General features: G+C 44.4%; 2 long non-coding RNA genes across 4 annotated transcripts in view; one reads left to right on the forward strand and one right to left on the reverse strand.

The window, feature by feature from the left end:
* Window positions 1–19,132, forward strand: part of LOC122466716 — a 38,008-nt gene that overhangs the window by 10,139 nt on the left and 8,737 nt on the right. Inside the window, exons 1-3 of one of the 3 annotated variants that reach the window (XR_006292451.1) lie at window positions 10,224–10,279; window positions 10,994–11,119; window positions 11,711–11,855. This is a non-coding gene — a long non-coding RNA (uncharacterized LOC122466716). Of the gene's footprint in view, window positions 1–10,223; window positions 10,280–10,993; window positions 11,120–11,320; window positions 11,381–11,710; window positions 11,856–19,132 lie in introns of those variants that run through there. The other 2 variants (XR_006292450.1, XR_006292449.1) reach the window with 2 other exon arrangements.
* Window positions 1,830–19,110, reverse strand: LOC122466717. The gene is made up of 3 exons (XR_006292452.1): window positions 19,100–19,110; window positions 2,268–2,271; window positions 1,830–1,980 (listed from the first exon to the last, which is right to left on the reverse strand). It is a non-coding gene; the product is annotated as an uncharacterized LOC122466717 (long non-coding RNA).

Consider the following 19,132-nt stretch of genomic DNA (forward strand, 5'->3'; position numbering starts at 1 on the left):
TGACCAGACAGCAAATGTGGAAAATCGGGATGGGGGTGGAGGGTAATAGGAGCCTATATAAGAAAAGACCCAAAAATCGGGACTGTCCCTATAAAATCAGGACATCTGGTCACCCTAATCGTGTGTGTCAGGGAGTTGGATGCAGGAGACTGAGCTTCAATTCTCAGCTTTTTCACAGACTTCCCGTGTTGCTCAATCTCTCTCTGCCTCAGTCCCCCCAACTGTTAAATGGGGATGCCACTTCTTTCTTTGTCTGTTTGCTGTATTTAGAGCGTATGATCTCTAGGGCAAGGATTATCACAGTATTTGTTTGTACGGTGCCTCGCACAGTGGAGCCCTGATCTCAGTTGGGGTGCTACCATCATAGAACTACGTCTCCTGTTTATGTAACCCCCTGGTGATTGTGTGTTCCATGTCTCCCTCTGTGCTGATCACAGAGGATATGACTTGTGACAGAGCGATAGCTCTTTATCTCAAGTTGTAACAGCTCATGCTCTTAGCTTTGAAGATCCCAGGTTGAATCCCCAGTGTGTTGGCCAAAATGGGGACTGTCATACTTTGAGACAGTTTTAGCACCATTTACCCTGTTTATGTCACTATAGACTATTGACAACTGGTGGATACGTGACTCTGAGCCTGTGTCTCACAGCTGATCTGCAAGTGCTTGTGAAAATGACCTTTGCTTAGAATATACACGTGTTACAATTGATCCAATGCGCAGTGGGAGCCACCTTTGGCATCAGTAACTCTGCTTGCCTTTCCACAGACCCCACAGTCCCCATTACTAAAGACCTGAACCAGAGTGGAACTGGAATGTAAACAGGCTAACATGGATGCTGGAAAATCTGCCCAGTCCACTGTTAATATTTCAGCACTTCTGAGCAGTGATTACAACTTCCTTTCAACGAATACATATAGATTAAACCCTGTAAATAAATGTATTAGCAACACAAACATTGGTATAGCATGCCTGGAACATTTAGACTTGGCTGATGATATGATGTTGCTGACCAACACCCTTGAAGAGCTGCAAAAAGAGGCAGCCTGGAAAAAGCAGCCCAGCTCGGAATCAGGTGACATCCTCAGCACCCAGACATGCTGCAGCAACATCACATTAGAAGGCAAAACCATAAAATAAATAAATAGGACAGTTCATCTACCTGGGCAGCACCATGTTAGCCGATGGAGACCTCAAGAGGGAAGTGACATCAGGGATCAGAAAGGTATCCACAGCATTTGCTAAACTCCCCAGTGTATGGCAATCAAAGTTATGCAGCGCCAGAACAAAACTGAGAATTTTCAACTCCGATGCAACCTCAGTGCTAATGTAACACTGACAGACCCTGGTCGTTGGCAGGTGGGATTGAACCTGGGACCTCTGGAGCTAAATGCATGAGCCTCTAACGGCATGAGCTAAAAGACATATGGCCCTTAGCTAAGGCTGTAGAGCAGACTCCTTAATCTCTCTCTGAGTGGTCTTGGTGTCACTAGAGCAGTGGTTTTCAAACTTTTTTTCTGGCAACCCAGGTGAAGAACATTGTTGATGCCCACGACCCAACGGAGCTGGGGAGGAGGGCTTTGGGGTGTGGGAGGGGCTCAGGACTGGGGCAGAGGGTTGGGATGTAGGGGTGAGGGCTGTGGGGTGGGGCTGGGAATGAGGGGTTCAGGGTATGGGAGGGGGCTCTGGGCTTGGGCAGGAGGGTGAGGTGTGGGAAGGGGTCAGGGCTCTGGGCTGGGGTTGCAGGCTCTGGGGTGGGACCAGGGATGAGGGGTTTGGGGTGCGGGGGTGGCGGGGCTCAGGGCGAGGGCAGGGGATTGAGGCATGGGGTTGGGGCACAGGCTTACCTCCAGCAGCTCCCAGTCAGTGGCGCAGCTGGGCTGCAGGGGCAGGCTTCCAGCCTGTCCTGGCAGCGCAGACCGCGCTGCACTCCGGAAGTGGCCAGCAGCAGGTCCAGCTCCTAGGCAGAGGCGCGCAAGCGGCTTTGCGCGGCACTCGTCTGCAGACACCACCCCCCTCATCTCCCATTGGCTGGGAACTGGTAGGGTCTAGCATGCCTTAGCTCTGCACCACTGCTGACAGGACTCTTACTGGCCTGGTTGGCGGTGCTGACCAGAGCCGCCATGACCCAGTGCCTTCCATTCCATGAGCCAGTTCTGGGTTGTGACCCATGGTTTGAAAACCACTGCACTAGAGGGCATCTCCCCTAGGAAATGTGTGGGTTACATACTTCCCCTAGCTGAGGAAGCACATCTCGAGCTTCAGAGACTTCCCTGGACGAGCCCCAACTTGTAACACCAACAGACCCCCCCGGTCATCGGCAGACATGGGACCTCTGGAGCTAAATGCATGAGCCTCTAATGGCATGAGCTAAAAGCCGTATAGTCCTTAACTAAGGCTGTAGAACAGACTCATTAATCTCTCTCTAAGTGGTCTCAGTGCCACTAGAGGGGACAGAACACCACACCCGGGCATATAGCTGAGAGAGCTGGAGAGCTACCAAAATGTGCAACACCAGACTAGACACCTTTGCAAATAAGTGCCTATCAAAGATCCTGGGCATTAGATGGAAAGTCTTCATCACCAATGAAGAGATCTGAGAAATCCCCTAACCAGCAGCTCGTCTCCACTAGATTTTGAAGGAAACTTTGGATGTATAAATGTCAACACAGACTCCCACATGAAGTCATCAAGTGGAAACCAACTGATGTGAGCAAAAAAGCGTTGCCCAAGAGAAACCCTAAGAAGAATATTAGCAGGGAGGGCAGAACAGTTGATCTTGACACCAGAGCAGATGGAAGCAGCAGTAAATGTCAGAGAGGAAGGGAAGAGACTAATATCTGTCCTGTGCGCCAACATTCATGCAGGAAGGATGTAAAAATAAAAAACAATCCTCATGCAAAGAGCTGCCTAAAGATTATAAGCAGGATGTAAGTGGTGCTTGAGTCTTCTGCTGTCCCTCGGCAGAGCGATGAACGTCATTCATATGTGTCTATGGTTTCTATGAAACGTCTAATATGCAAGCTCAAAGGAGCCTGCAGATGGGAAAACATCCTTCATGATGCTATTTTGTCTTGCACAAATCAAATAAGTGAAAAAACTGATGAGAAAATAGATCTTCTCTACTTACAGGTTTTTTAATCACTTAGATCGATCCCCTATATACCACATGCCATTATGTTTCACCCAGTTACATCTCTACTGAGCCCAATAACTTGTATTTAATTAAATCATATCTTCCAGAAAGGCTTTTCTCTGCTAGATTAGAGAGCCCTTTAGTACCTGGTATTTTCTCACCTTTGAAGGTACTTTATATACTGTAATCAAATAAACTCTGTCTTTTTATAAATGAAATAAGAAGATTTAGCTCTTTAATCTCTGTCTAGAAGACATTTTCTTCAACCCTCGAATAATTTTTGTGGCTCTTTTCTCATTCTCTCCAATTTTTTATCATCCTTTTTAAAATGTAGAGCCCAGAACTGTAAGCAATATTCCAGTAATGGTCTCACCAATGCTGCATACAGAAGTAAAACCTCCTCTCAACTTGCTACTCCCTTGTTTATACATCCAAGGATTGCATTAGCCCTTTTGTGCCACAGCATCGTTTGGGAGCTCATGTTGAGGTGCTTGTGCTCTCTGAACACTAAATCATTTTCAGAGTCGTTGTGTTCCAGGATAGTCTCTTCCGTTCTGGAGCTGTGGCTTGCATTTCTTATTTCTAGATGTGCAGCCTTACATTTGGCTTATTAAAATACATTTTGTTTGAATGGGCCCAGGTTACCAAGTGGTCCAGATCACTCTGACTGCCCTGTGCTCATTATTTACTGCTGTCAGTCTTGATCATCTGCAAATTTTATTAGCAGTGATTTTATGTTTATTTCTATATCCTTGATTAAAATATCGAATAGCAGTGGGCCTAGTCTTGATCCCTGTGGAACGCCCATTCATTGATTCCCCATTGACAACTACTTTGTAAAGTCTGCTAGTTAACCAGTCCTGAATCTATTAAAGATGTGTTTTACTGATATTTTATAGTGTTAACCCCTAGACAATACTGTTTTGTGATGCTTAGTCAGATGCCTTACAAAAGTCCAAGTATACTACATCTAGGCAGTTTCCTTTATCAACCAAATCCGTAATCCAATAAAGGTAAAATCAGGTTTATCTGACAAGACCTATTTTCCATAAAACCATTAATTGTATTCCCATCCTTGCTTTCTTTATTGATTGAATCCTGTATTAGTTATCCTATTATGTTGTCTGGGATTGACGTCAGACTAACCAGAGTATAATTACTTGGGTCACTGTGCTGTCCCCTTTTTGAATATTGGTACAACATTTGTATACTTCTTTCAGACTTCTGAAATTTCCATGCTATTCCAAAATGTATTAAAAATTAACTTCAGTGAGGCAGAGATCTCCTCAGTCTACTCTTCTAGGACTCTTGGGTGTAAATTATCTGGGCCTGCTGATTTACAGTGTTTAACATCCTCCTTAGTTACTAATGGAGTGGAAAGAGTTTACCACTGGCGGAATTCTGTGCCAAAAAATTAAAAATTCTGCATACGATATTGCAAAATTCTGCATACTGTCAAAATGACGCAATATAATCATGCCAGTTTCAATTATTTTCACAATTTATTTCAAAATAGCTGTCAGCAAGTATGTCTGTAACAATACAGACCACAAAAAAGATTCAGGAAATGTTTTTGACAAACAGATTCCGTGTTAGGCATATTAATACAGAACTTTGAGTAATAGTTCATTTAAACTACAATACAGCAATGTATTTCCCACACCCCTTAGAAGCAGTGCAAAGGCTTGGGGGAAGTCAGGGGTAATGGAGAAGCTGAGGGAGAGAGAAGTAATTGCTGAAAAGGAGCCTGGGAGTGAACCTGGAGAGTTGTTGGGTGTGGGTGGGCTAAGTATGGAACAGGGTTCTTTTTGGGGTGGGGTGGGGAGGGATTGTGAGGGAGTTGGGGAACCTCCCCCATGTAGACCCTGGCTGACCATTCCCTCCTTGTCTGGCACATCTGCCCCCCTGCCCCATGTGACCCTGCACCCCCACTCCCATTCAGCCCCCCAGTCTGTCCTCCCACTAGCCCTTCTGAACCCCAGTCTCTGTGACCCACCCAGCAGCTCCATGGGTCCCGCTCTGTCTGTCCCCCCATATCCTGTGCCTCCTCACCTGGCCCTGTGGGCAGGGTGCTGAGGAATGCAGCTTCTCCTTTTCCCTATCCGCAGCTGGCTGCTATGGCTAGTAAGCTAGCTGCCCTCTGTTCTGGTACCATAGCAGTCCCTGGTGGGCAAAAGGCGTAACTGCAGCACTTCTCTGGCAGAATGTATTTTCTGCCTAGAGGAAAGAAATCTGCGGGGGATCTGAATTCTGCATGTGCTCAGTGGCACAGAATTCCCCCAGGAATAATCATCCTCATGTCATACGCTTCTTTCCAGCTACAGAACAGAAATATTTAACATTTTTATTGTCTCATCTTACAATGGGCCTACACTATTGTTAGTATTTCTTTTGTTTCTAATGTACATAAGGTGCTTTGGAGGCTGAGCTGCCAGTGGAACTGTTGATTGAATTGGGATAATTCAATAATAACAACAAATACACTCTAGGTCTGGCTCAAAAAAGCTGTGGGCCAAATCCATCCTTGGTGTAGTCTATATACTGCAGAGAACAATCCTGCGCTGACTTGGGGGATGGACTAATTCACCCAAAAGTCTCTTCCAATTCAGATTCTGGACCTAGATCTGAATGTCCCAGGAGTTCTGGGAGCATTCACATAAACCTCCCGCTTCCTGCTAGAGAATCTAGGTGCATCAGGCTTAAGAATCAGTCATAATGCAAGTGTAGCCCACCGTTGAGTGGGTGGTAGGCCTGATTCAGAGAGGATATTGAGTCTGCTGCAGTGCCAGCGGTGGGAGTAATTTAGCTCAAAGCATAGAAGCTCATGCGGGTAGTTCTATAGGTCCCAGGTTCGGTCCCTAGTTACAGTCATCACATGAGTGATTTGGGCTCAAAATAAACAAGTTCTCTGAGTGAGACGGTGTATGAAATGACCAAGAAACAATCAGCTGGTTCAAGCACATTATGACCGGGGGTTCTTGGATTCAAAAGCAAAGGCAAATTGTGCCTTGCCCTGTGGCACAGCTAGGGGAGAGAAACCTCTTCCTCTATGTACCTTGAGTGCAACACATGCACTAACTCCCACCCTTAGGATGTGCCCAACCAGCTCCCCAGGCTGGTCCATGACCCCACCTCTTCCCTACCCTTTCTGTGGTGGCATGTGCCTCTTGCAGTGGATGTTGGAAAGAAATGGTCCTTGCCTGCTGAGATCTGTTAATGTGCTGACCGCATATGGTGAGTGTGCAAGGAGTGTGCAAAAAGGCTCCTTTCACTCCTATCCCAACTGCACACCTTGTACACCCTTGCAAGGACCAGGCAGAATTTGGACCACAACTTGCCAAACCTAAGTAGCTTCTGTACATGCCATTCTCCGCATCCCTGTTAGATATAGCAGTTCCTGCTGGTTAAAGGTAAACCCAAAAGTCCCGTTTCTGTTATCAGTTGCTTACACAGCAAGTCCCAAATCCTGATGCTGTTGCTCAAAGAACCTGGATCCCACCGCTCTGAAGTGTCCAGAAGGAGACTGCTAGCTTCTAGACTTACTATGTGATCTGTGCATCAGGATCCCCCAAAGCAGGCCTGCATCTAATGGGGTAGCAAAAAGCTGGAAAGCAATTTGCATACAGAAATAGTGCAGTGCAGCCGATGGGGTGGTGAGGCCAGTGCAGCAGACGGCACCTTAGTTCCCTGACTTTGTTTTTAATAAGTAAAATAAAAGCCTGTCATCTAATTAAAAAGGATGGCACCATTTGTGGGGGGGAGGCAGGGGAAAAGGAGTCATTTTAAAGTGGAGGGCAAGGAAAGCCTTGAGTAAGACCCAAAGAGGAATGACAGAATCTGAATCTTTTGGAAAATTAGAAATAGAAGACAAATGAGAGGCAGAAATACACGAGGAGGCATGTCAAGCTGGTGACTGACAGGTACCGGAGCAGTGCTGCTTCAGAAGAGCCAGTGACAATTTGGGCCAGTAACATGAGGTGGGCCAGACAGGAAGGAACACCACCCAGGTTTTACACAGAACCTCTTTGGAAGTTGGGGAGGTGGCTGTGTGTGACCTGCATTCCTGTGAGAGACAGCTTGATGGCTCAGTGGTTAATTATTAGCTGCTAACAGAAAAGATACTTGATCTCCATAATTGGCTGATGGCTATCTGGCTTGCTTTTTTCTCTCCCAGAACGGGACCACACCTCTCCAGGGAGGGATGCCTTGCAGTTGAAGGACACTGTACCGTGCTCATTTAGTTTTGCAAACTATACAAAGATAGGCTTTCAAGTACATTGTATTTCCAGAAAGGCATTGCTATGCTACTTGGTGCATGGATAGCTGGTACTCCCTTGCACAACTGTCTCTATGATAAAAGTGTTGCGGATGGGGGAAATCTATGGTATAGTGAGTGACACATCTCATAAACTTCTCTTAGCTGTGGAACACAGAAAATAATGCATCATAATACATATAACACATGACAATGGAAGCCTATGGATAATTATATTGAGAGAGATTAATTCCCTGGCAGGAAAGTTATTCAACAGTTAGAAACAGACAGAATTTTCCCCTACAAATAAACCATTAGTTACAGTGAATGTACAACCTACTTTGAGTAATGTGGCTGGCATACTTCTATATACTACAAATAAAAATAAAATAATTTCTCATAAATGTATGGATCAGCAATTAATTTTTCTTTATCAACGGAGTAGCACTAACATTATCTGTGCATATTTGTGTATATGCTTGAGTCATTCCTGGTCGCTTGTGTACGATGTCTGACTGCAATATTTCTAATGACCAGTAGAGAGAGCACTGTGTTTTGGAAACCAACAGAAACATACCCATATTTAGTAAGAATATTTTAATGTTTGATAAAAACCTGTGAATAATGTAAAAACCATAATCACCTGCTTTACATATGCAGAGTAGCTAATGAGATAAAGCTGGAAGGTCCCATCCTGGCACTATGAGAAGTTTAAGCATAAACACAACCAATATGCATACATTAACTTTCTTAAATAATTGATGACAGGAGTGCAACTCTGAATTAGGTAATATTTGTAATTGGTTGGTGCTGAGATGCATATTTATCTCTTAATGAATAAATAACTATCTTCCCTCACAGGTCTCATTAGTTGTTAGTACATATCATGAGAAGTGTTGTATACACATATCAATTAATAACCAATTAACATAGAACACTGCTATCAGATCATTATGCTCATGTATTTAAAATGGCCAATAAGAGACGAGAATGGTACATCTCTCTCTTCTCCTTACGTCTGGAATGGATCGGAGGTGCAGTATAAGTATTGGCTGTGAAAGATTAAATATAACAGGGAGAGTGGAGAGGAATGAAGTGGACGTGAAACATTATTAGTTTTGAGTATATTTAAATTTGAAATAATCTTAAACCTTTTCCGAGTTCAGTTGGATGTAAGACTGAACACAGCTAACTGTGGATGTGTCTTGCTAGGGAAATTTTCCTGGTGTTTCATCCTACATTTTCCTTTTCTTTATTTCATCACATTATTTCTAGACATACCTCTGGGTATCCTAATAATTTTCTTAATCCTTGTAGTTTGCATCCTTCAAATATCTATAGATGATATCAAGTTTGCCCCTTTCCCTCCAGTCATCATTTGGTCAAGCAATTCATACTTAACTCTTTTTATCTTCCCTCATAAGCCTTTCCAGTCTAGGGTTACCAACTCTGTAATATTTAAAAACTGGATACTCCAGCAGGAATGCTGGAACCTCCCCTGCCCCGCCTCTCCCCCCCAAGGCCCTGCCCTTCGTTCCCTTTTCCCTTCTGCTCCCCATCACTCTCTGTTTTTCCCCTCCCTCCCAGCCCAGGTTGAGAGGGACTCACCTGTGGAGCTGGGATGGGGAGCTACAGCTGCCTGACGTAGGTAGGAGGTGGCCCTGGCTGAGTAGGGGCTGGTGTGGGTGATGACCCAGCATCTCCCCCACCAGACTTTTGGTTTGTGGTCAGTAGATCTGACTGGACACTGTCAGGTCCCCTTTTCGACTGGACTTTCCAGTTGAAAACCAGGCATCTGGCCACCCTGATAATTTTAGTTGCTCCTCTCTGAACGTCCTCCCTTTTGTCTACATCTTTCTGAAAGGGCGGTGTCCAGATCAGAACACAGTGTTCCTGGTAAAGTCTAACCAGAATTCTGTGTGTGCTTTTGCTGGATCATATAGGTAACTTGCAAAGGGTGTCTAGAACTCAGGGCAGGTGTTTTTCTTACATTTCATGTTACAATCAAAATAAATAAATAGTTTTGTGGGAGAGAGGCTGCTAATTCCCATCTGGGCCATTTATTTCAGTGGGAATTTGAGTGAGAAATGGCTGCTAACATTTAAAAGGGTCTTGGGCCGTGTAGTTACTTCACACAGAATGCTCCCCACTTAAATTTATGGTGAATAAACCACCTGACACCACATAGCCTTTTGTGAGCATCTGTTCACATCCCCCCCCCCTTACCACATAGCCCCACTTATTTTATTTTTTTTAAAAGAGTATGAATGCTACTGAGCTGTGTATTTCCTCAGAATATTACTATACTGCATGTGCACACCCATCCCCAATATATAGTGGATTTGGAGATGATGTAGTAAATCAAACCATACCAGAAACCGAAGCAGAAATAGAGCCTGATCCAAAGTTCACTGAAATAAGTAGGAGTATTTCCACTGTCTTCAGTGGGCCCACAGAGAGCAGCCCTTAGAAGGGACAGAGCAAAACCACCACATTAATTCCAGGTTTCAGAGTAGCAGCCGTGTTAGTCTGTATTCGCAAAAAGAAAAGGAGTACTTGTGGCACCTTAGAGACTAACCAATTTATTTGAGCATAAGCTTTCGTGAGCTACAGCTCACTTAATTCCATGGCCCTGTGTTTAGCAAAGCTTTTCCTGTGCTCCAGGTGGGAACGCGATTAGCACAGATGAGTGGTCTGAAGTAACGGACTCAGAAATCCTCAGTGGGTACCAGTACCCTTCCGTGTGTGCAGGTTTCTCAAGAGGCTTTACCCTTCTCTAACATGAATTACTGCTTGTCTTCAGGTGCTGGATAGGACCTTAAGGCCCTAGGCACGGATGTTGGTGCCAGTTTACTCCTCCAAATCAGGCTGTCTTGATATTACCAAACTGGTGGGTTCTCTTATTATTTATTCGTTCAGCACTCAAAAGTGCTATACAGAAAATGACAACAAAAAGACAGAGTAAATTTTTCAAATTGCCTAAGTGATTGAGGAGCCTAAGTGTCATTGAAAATCAAGACGTGGGATTTAGGAGACTAAATCTGAAGTCACTTTTGAAAATGGGACTTAGGCAAGTTCAAAAATTTTACCCACAATTCTTGCCCCAAATTGCTTGTAATCTAAGTAAAGACATGGCAAGACCAAGGAAGAAACAGAGGGAGTGGGTGGGAGAATTGGAGACAAGGTGACTAATTACAAGTTCATCAATTTAGTGTTCTTGTCTTAAATTATGGGCAGTGCTGGTAGTGTCACCTATAGTTGAGGTTGCTTAAGACTTTCCATCACAAGCTGCTGTTTTTAATTCCTTATAACTTTGGCAAACTGTAAACATTTAGACTGAGATTTTCTACACTTGCTTTCTGCCTAAGGCTGAATTCAGCCCCCTTATGAGTATATATTAGGCTTCTGTAATTAACTACATGATCTCAAACTATTTGTTTTCATTGCCTCATTCAGAGCACAGTGTGGGAGGCAGAGGGTTGTGAGAAGAGAGGCTGTTCTCTTGTGATTAATGCACTGGACTGGGAATCAGGAGATCTGTGTTCTGTTCCTGGCTCTGCCAAAATTTCCTATATAACATTTGCCAACGTCTCATATTGTCTAGGCACAAGAGGGCCCAACTAATGTTGCACAGTATGTTGGAGTGTACCTGGTCTTTGCAGCTCCCTACAGTGGGCCTACTACACTCCATCCCAGGAAGCAGAGATGTGGGAGGAAAGGAGCAGCGAAGGTGGGTCCTCTAGAGAGGCCTCTCTGGAGCAGCCATCTTGGAAACTACAGAGACCTAGTCCTTCAAGGGCTAGAAGGGTTAGCAACAGCCAATCAGAACCAGCTGGCTCAGATAAAAGGAGCTGCAAGGCCTTAGCAGGGCAGTCACTGGTTGGGTCTAAAGGGGTATGGTGTTTTCTTCTGTTTGTTCCTTTCATTCCTCTCTGCCAAAGGAGCCTGAGCACTAGCCAAGGTTTATTTCTGACTGTACTGGCAGAGCTCGGTATTGAGGGACTTGAGAACTTTGGCCCTGAGATAATGGGGCCAAGTAGGAAGAGGCCCAGGAAAGTAGCAGCAGCAGCAAATTGAATTGAGCAGTATATTGGTGCTGTTCATAGGGTCCCTGGTTGGAACCTAGAATAGTGGGTGGGCCCAGGTGGCAAGGTAGCATAAACCTGGTTGTGGGGGGACAAGCTTAACTTAAGCCCCAAGAAGGGGACAGGGCTCATTTAGAAGTCCAAGTGAAGGGCTGAATTTAAAGGGCAGAGGATGGGGGGCTGAAGACCCTGGTGAGGGCAGATAAACCTTATTTTTTGGACTCTTTGCTACCCAGGAAGGGGTTCATTTTGAACTGTGTGGCCTGGCTGAAGGGCCGAACCACAGAAGACCAGCACGGGCAGGCAGATGGGTCACAGTGGGTGGCAGGAGTGGGAAAAGGGATGCAATACCACACCTAGTCACAAGAAGATGCTCAAGAGGTGAGTGCCCCCCTGCACACAGGCAACCCTAATGTTCAGTCAGTGTGTTGCGGGGGAGGGGTGACATTATAGGCAATACACAACCATATGCATGTGTTGTATTATTACAAAATGGATTTCTTTAAATGCTTATTTTTTTGGTGCTCTCTTAATACAAAATACAGCTCTGCACAAATCAGAACGTTATGGGTTACTTTCAGCTTCCTCCCTTTGATTCTTTATTCCCTTTTTCATTCTGTTTGACTTTCAACTTGACTGAAGAGCTTTGCTCCTGACTCCAAAGACTCCAGACTCTCTCTTCTGATCTCGTTTCCTGGCTGTAGGTCTTAGATATATTTTAAAATATATCTCTAAAAAGGGGAGGTGTGTGTTTGTGTGTTAGGATCAGGTCCTTTCTCTGGCTACAGAAGGGACTTGTCCTGTGTGCAGGGATTTACAGGGTAACAGGGCTTGGCCAGTTCCTGTGAATTAATTTTCCTCTCCTTCTCATCTCCCTGAAGAGAGGGATGGGCTGGTCGGAGGTAAGTTTAGGAATGAGAATCAGGGAGGAATGATCTCTTTGAAAAATGCTGGAGTGGAACAGAGCACTGGTGGCATCCTTTTCTCTCTGGGCTTGCCTGAAGAAAACCAGACCGTATATATAGCTTTTTACTCTGGACTTTTACTGTAGAAAGCCCTGTCGTAGTAGGCCCTTCAGATGGTCCTGCCTGAGGTTTACTTTTCTGTTGCACAACACAGAGGTGTTCAAATCCACCTGGGCATGCAGACTCCATTCCTGCCTGTTACACGAATCCCTTTATAAGCAGTAAAAAGAAAAGGAGTACTTCTGGCACCTCAGAGACTAACCAATTTATTTGAGCATAAGCTTTCGTGAGCTACAGCTCACTTCATCAGATGCATTCAGTGGAAAATACAGTGAGGAGATTTATATACATACAGAACATGAAAAAAAGGGTGTTTATCATGCACACTGTAAGGAGAGTGATCACTTAAGATGAGCTATTACCAGCAGGAGAGTGGGGGGGAAGAAGGGCCATTTCCAGCAGTTAACAAGAACGTCTGAGGAACAGTGTGTGTGTGTGGGGGGGAATAAACAAGGGGAAATAGTTTTACTTTGTGTAATGACCCATCCACTCCCAGTCTCTATTCAAGCCTAAGTTAATTGTGTCCAATTTGCAAATTAATTCCAATTCAGCAGTCTCTCGTTGGAGTCTGTTTCTGAAGTCTTTTTGTTGAAGAATAGCCACTTTTAGGTCAGAAATCGAGTGACCAGAGAGATTGAAGTGTTCTCCGACTGGTTTTTGAATGTTATAATTCTTGACATCTGATTTGTGTCCATTTATTCTTTTACGTAGAGACTGTCCAGTTTGACCAATGTACATGGCAGAGGGGCATTGCTGGCACATGATAGCATATATCACATTGGTAGATGTGCAGGTGAAGGAGCCTTAGATAGTGTGGCTGATGTGATTAGGCCCTATGATGGTGTCCCCTGAATAGATATGTGGACACAGTTGGCAACGGGCTTTGTTGCAAGGATAGGTTCCTGGGTTATTGGTTCTATTGTGTGGTGTGTGGTTGCTGGTGAGTATTTGCTTCAGGTTGGGGGGCTGTCTGTAGGCAAGGACTGGCCTGTCTCCCAAGTTTGTGAGAGCGGTGGGTCATCCTTCAGCAGAGGTTGTAGATCCTTGATGATGCGTTGGAGAGGTTTTAGTTGGGGGCTGAAGATGACAGCTAGTGGCATTCTGTTATTTTCTTTGTTGAGCCTGTCCTGTAGTAGGTGACTTCTGGGTACTCCTGAGCAAAAGGAGTAGCTTCACTACCTAGTAGCAGGAGCAAGTTATCCTTTAGTGGACCTGCCAGTAGAAGGGGATTTCCATGCATGGGTTTCACTAGATCTAAAATGAAAAAGATAAGCCTAGGAAAAACTCCAAACCTGTCTGGTTACAATAGCACCAAGGAGACTGAAATGCAACATATATTTTAACACATTGAGGATACAATGTGACTTTCACCAGCTTTCTGTTAAAGGGACAAAAAGCAACTAATCTGCTCCTTAAAAATCCCCCATGAGACCTTAGGAAGCAATAAGGTATGGAACAACCTCCTTGCCACAATGCAGGGTTGTTGACTTAAACATAGGCATCATGCAAGAAAGAAGGTGTGAGTTGGATTCCTTGGGGAAATGAAGCACTAAAGAGGGTATGAACCATATGGCTGTTACTGAATACCAAAAAATGTAGTGCAGGAAAAGTGGAAGATACAGGACTAGGGTGACCACCCATCCTGAATTGGATGGGACAGTCCCGAAATGCAGACTTCCAAGTCCCGGTCCGGGCTGAATGACTCTAACACAGCATTTGTTCCGGATTCCCTGCAGCGCTGCTCCACACCTGCCTGAGGCTCAGGGGCGGTGCCAGCCTCTTCCTTAGCCCCTCACCGGGGGGCCCTGTTTCTCCTCTCCCCTCCTCCTAGGTCACACTCCCTGGCCAGGCCTGAAGCTAGAGCCAGGTAGCAATAAGAACCACCCAGGGAGCCTGGGCCACTGTGGGAAGCCCCAGACCCTCCACCTGCTCTGGGTGGCGCACCCCAGGGGGTAGGGACACAGGATGGGGGCTGCTCTCAGGCACTCCAGCATCCTGCCCAGGGCAGGGGAAGGTCCAGGGCTCCCCACAGCCACCTGGGCTCCCTGAGCAGCTCTTACTGTGGCCCATCTCCAGCTTTCGGCCTGGCTGGGGGGAGGGGAGGTGTTGGGGGAAGAGGAAGAGCAGGGGTGAGGCCACATAGGGGGCGGGGCTCCTGCATGTGTCCCACTTTTGCCTTTTGAAAAGGTGGTCACCGTATACAGGACAGTGTACCAATGAATGGTTCCTAAAGGCTCTCAGTATGACTTTGGTTTGGGGTTATTTTTACACGTTTTAGCTAATGTCAAGTGGCAGGAGTAACTGACTACATTTACATTTAGTTTTTTACAGTTTTTTTTTAAATGACTTAGATCCGATACGTGTTAAGAGGGAAAGTGGATGTGGCTTGTGATCCCACAAGGGAAGTAAATGCAAGCGTTGTAGTTCCTTGGTTATTTATCTCTCTCCCAGGTCTCATGGGAGAAGTGAACCATGCCTCCATGACTAAAACGATCGCTGCACAATACCTCATCCAGAGGTGGATTTATTTTTTCTACCTCCTGCAAATACACCCTTTTCCAGGCAGTTGTCTGTCTGTGGAAGTGGTTCCTGCAACTGCCTTCGCTGTGTGGTTTCAGTCAGTGACACCCCTATATTGTGATTTGGTAACGAGAAGTCTTATCGACAGCCTGGATTTGCTTGGGTTACAACCATCAGTGGCAGCTCACAGTGTAGCTGCCTGAGTGTAAGCCCCTCATGTAGAAAAGCAAGGACACTAAGATGCCATTTGCACCCCGATATCGATCAGGAATAAGCTGTGTTGCTGCCAATACACCAGGGATTTGCAATTGTGCAGCAAGGCTGGTAGCCAGCCACTGATGGCTGAATTGCCTAGTATATGGATAAGGCCTGCTGCAGTCAGGGCAGGGCAGAGGCTAAAGCAGTTGGCAGTAAACTGGCACTTTGAGTCCCATTGACAAAGCGTAAGGGATTGATCATGCATTCCTTGCCCAAGCAAACACATTGGGGAATTGTGTTTTATATAAGAAATGCAGGATCAAGCCCAGTTCTGAAGATAGTGCTTAGAACTAGTTACAGCTCCACATGCTGTCTGAAGAGGTACTAAGTAAGCAAAGAAAACTCTCTGCTCCAAGCAGTTTCTTCTCATGAGGAACTCCAGGTCTCAGGATTCTTGAGGCTTGGTAGTTCTTCAGACCCAAAGGGAATGCACAAAAAGCAGTGTATAAAACAAGCAGGCAGTCTGAGTCCTGCCCACAGCAACAAGCCCAGAAGAGAGGGACTACTTTACTCAAGGGACTGCTTTCTTGTTTACAAACGAAAGACTTTATTTGATGTAGGCTATCAGCTGTCCATGGTCTGTCTTTTCATTGTCCTATAGTTGCCCTTTTGCTAAATGTTGATTCAACACTCTAAAAGCACCCATTTCTGTTCTCCGAAGGGCTGTAATAGGGCTCTGGTTTCGGAGCTGAGGGAACTAGGGTAGCAGAATTCCCCATTTAAAAAAAAAAAAAAAGAAGCTTTCTCGTGTTACCTGACTCAAAATCCCAAGAATCAAGGAATGAGTCAGAGTGGGAGGGAAAGGGGTAGGAAGGGAAAAGTGGGGATGGAAAAGATGTCATTGAGTCAAAACAATTTGTGGGGTGAATTGTATCGGGGTAGCCGTGTTAGTCTGTATCCACAAAAACGAGGAGTCCGGTGGCACCTTAAAGACTAACAGATTTATTTGGGCATAAGCTTTTGTGGGTAAAAAAACAATTTCTTCAGATGCATGGAGTGAAAATTACAGATACAAGCATAAATATACTGGCACCAAATAAATCTGTTAGTCTTTAAGGTGCCACCGGACTCCTCGTTGTTTTTGTGGGGTGAATTGAGACTCAAATCCCATTTTTACTTATGACCTAAACAGGCTTCAATCCTAAATTGCCAAAGGCACCAACCTCCTGCACCACAGAAACCTTCTATAATTTTTATTTTCTGACATGAGGTTATGCACAGGCTGGCGATATGCTTTGTCTGACAGTGCTAACGGATGGAAGAACTGGTTGTGTGAAAGGTTATTCTGTAGCTGAGATTGCTTTAGGTGGCTCAGCTGTATTGTGTCATAAGATGTGCCATCAAAGCAGGAATTGGCAGTAAAGTACCCTTTGTATGCTTGTAAATGGAAAACACATTTACGATGTGGCAGTAGAATGTTTGGTAGACACAGTCAGCTGTTGTACCCTTTACAAACCCCATTTATCTGGGATTTAGTGTTCGGGTATGATTAGCTGCCATGGGTTAATTTGACATTTAGCTTCTTGTATCTTGGGTGCACATTCTGTTCTAAATAGTTGGACTCAGATTATATTTGCTTGTTGTCCACGTGTGATTCTAGTGAGAGCTGTGCATGTACACTAACAGGAGGATAAATCCTTAGCATCTCTGTACAATAGCTTACTGACCGTGTCATGCTTTAGGATAGACAATGGCAAATCTTTGCTATTGCAGCGGGAAGAGGTAATCTCTCCAAGCTGTAAACTTTTCACAGCAGCACATTATTTTAGTTTCTCTTGTATGTGTTTAAGCGTATAATCCACATTTAAACAGATGGGGCCAAACTGTTCCCCTGCTTCTCTCTCTCTCTCTCTCTCTGTGCAGAGATTAGAATAAACACTGGTGGGAATAATGTAAGGTGATGCCTTGAGGAAGGATGGTATTGTGATTAAGGGACTGGACTGGAATTCACTATATCTGTGTTTGACTCCTGGCTGTGGCCCAGACTGTGTGACTTTGGGCAAGTCACTTAATCAGTTCTCTACTTCCTTCGTCTTATCTTTTCTGTTTAGATTACAAACTCTTTAGGGCAGGCACAATGTGTATGTACCATTGTGACACACCAGGATACAATTCAGACTGACGAGCAGCTGTGTCAGCCCTGCCCTGCACCCTTGTGTGCCTTCCAAGGCCTTGCTGATGTAGCCCGCACCTGGGTCATTCACAAACAGCCTTGCAGATTGCAAGCCACACTCTGAGTGACTGTGTGTAACAGCAGTTTAGCAGTCACACTTGGGTTACGGTCTGGCTGTCACCACCCTTGGTTATACTGCAGGGTGACCCCAACACACCCCCGTCTTAGATTTTTGCCCTATGTCTTGTCTTGCCCTTGACCGTACCAGTTATATTAAGTCTGTTATTTCTTAAGATAATATGCACACAACTTGTCACCTCACATGTAGTTACCCATACACTTCAATTTAAACACACTGGATTAGATAAAACCATAAAACAACTGCAAAGAGAGATTTTATGGTGAGTACATGTAATGAAGCATTAAAGTCAGAAATGGTTACAAGAAAAATAAAGATAAGACATTTACAAATATCTAATTTCACAAACTATATCAGATTCAAGCAAAGTTTCTCACCACATGCTTTCAGCAGCCTTACTCACCAAATCCAGTAGGTCAGGACTCCATTAAATAGCTCTGCAAAAGTTTGGCTATCCCAGGCTGTTGGCCCACAGAAAGATAATGACTGTTCTGGAATCTCTCTGCAAGGTGTGAACATTTCAAGGCAAGTTTAAAAATCGGTTAGGTTGCTCTCATGCCGAACAGCCATAAAGGACGTGAAGATCAGATGATTTTGTTGTCTGTAGTCTTGGGAAAACAACTGTGTCCTGGTTTGATCATGGTGCTGTTGATCATCTCCCTGGACTTTAATACAATGAGGGGGTTTGGCATCACATTTAATCAAAGTGGATATCTGTAATCGGAATACTTTGTATTAGCTTGTCTTGGACTTAGCCTTTTATTGAAGGGTCTTGACCATGGAAATACTCTAGGGGACATGTCATCTAAACAAGAAGGCTGCCATCAGCTTCATATTTCAATACAAGCTGAGCGCAGCCCCACAACCAAAAGGTGGGACTTGGAAGACCTGCGTTTTTTTTCCACTGAAAAAAGGATTTTGTGCAAATGACTCAGGGATCAAGTATTTGTTAAGTAGGGAGTAATTCTTAAAATACAAAATGAGGAACGTGTTTAAGTATTTTTTGAGGAATATGGAAAGATTCAATCAAATGTTATATTTTGCATGAATTTCAGATTGAAGATGAAATAAATAGATGAGTTCTCTGCAATATATTCCTATTTATGTAACAATTTTTAAGGTGTGCTATGAAATATCATGTGTATTGTCTGTAGTTTTGCTGTTGTTGGGGTGGAGACATAGACTAGTGACAGGACAAATTAAATATAAGTTATTATTACTGCTATAGCACCTAATCAAGGATCAGGCCCCTTTGTAGTAGGTGCTTTGCAAACCTGTAGTTTAAAAAAAGAAAGAAAGGAAAAAAAAGTTCCTTTCCCAGAAATCTAATAAACTGAATACTGTATTTTTTTAAAACATGGAGGTTTACAAGAGTCATGAGTTACTTAGCCAATGAGGGTTTAATTATACAAAAGTATCAAATGGTCCGAAATATAAATCTAGTCTCCCAATGCATATATATATAAATAGTCTTCCAATGCAGAATGTAATGTATTACAGGGTTTGTGTCTATTGCAGTGGCTAGCTACCCTGGATTTAAAACAAGAACTAATGTGAGTAAATGAAGAACAGACAGCTCTCTTTGATATTACTTAGGTGTATG

This window comes from Chelonia mydas, chromosome 7, assembly GCF_015237465.2.
Source record: "Chelonia mydas isolate rCheMyd1 chromosome 7, rCheMyd1.pri.v2, whole genome shotgun sequence".
Classification (NCBI taxonomy): Eukaryota; Metazoa; Chordata; order Testudines; family Cheloniidae; genus Chelonia; species Chelonia mydas.